A 2881-nucleotide genomic window follows, 5' to 3' on the forward strand; every position below is an offset into this window, starting at 1 on the left:
AAATACAGTTTAAATGTACCACATATTGAATATTGTTGAAGAATATCAGTGAAGGAAGAAAAAAGAAGAGAGAAATTAAAAAAGAATAAAACTCATTGCAAAGCCTTCTGTTGAAGTAGCACAACAAATACACAAAAATTACAATAATACATCCATACTAATAGACTTTTATTACAGGGAAAAATACTTCTGGAGTAAGAATTTTAGCAATTCTGTCAATATCACTTTTATTATTGGGAAAGATTCTTAAAAGGAACCTACTTATGGTATATATTTATGTACTGATTAAAATACAGTACTGAGTCTTGGCCAAAGACTTGGATGACATTTTTATCCTGGTAATTCTGTTACTGCACTGGAGCTTAGAATAAGTAAGTTTAAAGAACCAGTCTGTTTCCTTTTAGAAAGGAAATAGAAATGCAGAAAGACTAAAAGAGAAATCATTCAAACCAGAGATTTTCTTTATTTAGTACCCAGGAGAATTCCAGTCTATCTCAAAATAGAATGGTTAGAAAGAGGGTTGACTTTATCCTCAAAATTAAAGAAGTATTCAGAGCCAGACTTGCTGGCCACTGGCATTCTACAGGGTACAAAAATACAAGCTGTGAACTGATATAAATGAAAACCCTAGGTGTCAGTGGTTACTGCTGAGGGCAGTAGAAGTGTCCACATTTGAGCGTGAGATCAAAGTTTGTAGGATGATGGTGAAATTACTTGACTCACGGGAGGCCCTGGATAGGGTTAGCATGCTGCAAGTTCAGCCATTAAATTATCTTGATTTTGAGATTAGAAACAGTATGGATGGCAAAACAGGTAGAGCAAAAAGGGATATTAAGTATAGGAAGACATGTTTGAATATTAACTGGTACAGTGGTTCTGGTTGGCATAGCAGAGAATATGTAATATTGGAATGAAGATTAAAAGATGGATAAAAAAAGATAAATGCTGTTTAAACAAAAGAAGAACAGCGGGAAATGTGTTTGATAGTAAGATTTATTTGCAGAAAAGGCTACTTTAAGTGTTTTGTCTGAAGTCAATTGCTCATTTATTGATTACTAAAACAACAACAGAATGTGCTTAAAGCACTACAGGATTGTTTTCAGCATGTTAAATTACCAAGAAATTTACTGACTGATTTGTCTCTAGGAGTTATGTGTACAAAAAAATATTTGAAGCTGGGAAGTACCAACAAGGATAACAATATCCAGATAAAGATCTGCAGGAAAGGCAATGATATAAAGCATTATTTGAAAAGGAAGGATTTGAAGAATGTGAAATGAAGAAAATCTCCCCCTTGCACAATATGTGAATACCAATTCTGCAGGCAGGTAGTTTTAATAAAAACCATTTGAATTCAAGCACAGGTAAGAGACTGATTCTCTGTAATTTGAATTAGAATAAAAATGATGCATGCGACTGAAACTTAAATAATTTGAAAGAATTAAGGAAAATTATATCTGGAATACTAAAGCCTAGACAAAAACTGAAAAAAAATTGGCAGCTTCTCTGTGGTCTGTTAATGGTAGAAATAACTGGTTTTCCCTGCTCCATCTGCTTTTGAACCCAAAATATCTTCAAGTGATTACAGTTGTGTTATGTGCCATGAGATGCTGTGAGGGCATGCTTAATGCTGTAGCACTGGGCACCCCAAAAATTCTGGCATTGTGGCTTTGCATCCTTCTTCCCCAAATTTTAAGCTAATTGTGGTATGTGTAGAATTAATTGGAAATGTGGTTTCATTCCATGTTCAGCCTGATGGCTTTCAAATCTTTATCTCCTAGCATGCCCAAATCAGTAGACTTACCAGCTTTTTTTTGTCACAAGGACTGGAAAGATATTTGCCATTTTCCTTATTGCATCGGGTCACCATGTAACAGGAATAGGTGGTATATGGAACAGAAGGAAAAGGCAAACAAAAAGAAGGAAAACATTACTTAGTGGAGAGAGCACATACTGAGAAGCAAGTCCTGGAGAACTTGGAGTCTGGTACAGAGACAGTGCATTTTAATTGAAATGGTTGTTTTATTAAAGATTAAGTCCAAGCACGCCCCAACCAAACAAAACCAGCCCAGTGGTAATCTGAAAATCCTGCTTTAATCTTTGTTTTATCTCAGTTTGACTAACACTTCTCTTCCTGGTCTGTTCAATTTCTTCTCAGCCTTTTGGTTGTCAAAATACAGAGATGACAAATGACTTCTTTGCAGAAAGCCAGCAGAAAATCTGTGTAGGGCTGGTGCATCACGCAACATGTGCGAACCGTGGAGAATGTTAATGGCTCTGTCACCCTCTCAGTTGGGAAAACACTTGTCAGAGGTAACTCCTTTTCACAGAGATGAATCACTGGCTTAAAACCACCACTAATCGACTTCATATTTTTACTTATTGTATCTCTTGTATACACTTCTTAGATAAAGTTGTAAGAGCCAAAATTTAGGCAATAATGTGAGAATAAAGGGTATTTTTAGCCAAGTGTAAAGCAGTATGAAAACATAGGACAAAACCACACATAGCTTAATGAAGTTGTACATGTATAAAAAAATTAGTTTAATTCTTTATATTCAGTGTAAACTTTGCACTAATAAAATAAAGTCTTCCATGACGTTATTAACTGCTGGTGTTGATACTCCTAATTTTTACTAAGCTTGCACAAGTCCTGCTGGTCTTCATGTAGCAGTGGATTTCTAGACTGATTTTTCTCTTTAGTTGTGATCCAAAAACTGTTTCAAGTTAGGGCAGTAAATAAGATGATTTTCAAGTAAGTCAATATCCAGCTTTGGTTAATATGCAGCAACTCTTAGATCAAAATTCCTATAACTTAAATTCTCTGCATCTGACGAAGTACACAATTGAAGAAAGAGGCTGAACACAGAAGTTTTATATT

General features: G+C 35.1%; 1 long non-coding RNA gene across 2 annotated transcripts in view; it reads left to right on the plus strand.

Moving 5' to 3' along the window:
• The first annotated feature begins 1055 nt into the window (after window positions 1–1055).
• The window catches only part of LOC108447565, an 18773-nt gene continuing 16947 nt past the window's right edge, over window positions 1056–2881 (plus strand). For both annotated transcript variants that reach the window (XR_001863206.1, XR_001863207.1), the window contains exon 1: window positions 1056–2881. This exon is cut by the window's right edge. This is a non-coding gene — a long non-coding RNA (uncharacterized LOC108447565).

The sequence above is a fragment of the Corvus brachyrhynchos genome, unplaced genomic scaffold, assembly GCF_000691975.1.
Source record: "Corvus brachyrhynchos isolate BGI_N302 unplaced genomic scaffold, ASM69197v1 scaffold56, whole genome shotgun sequence".
NCBI lineage: Eukaryota > Metazoa > Chordata > Aves > Passeriformes > Corvidae > Corvus > Corvus brachyrhynchos.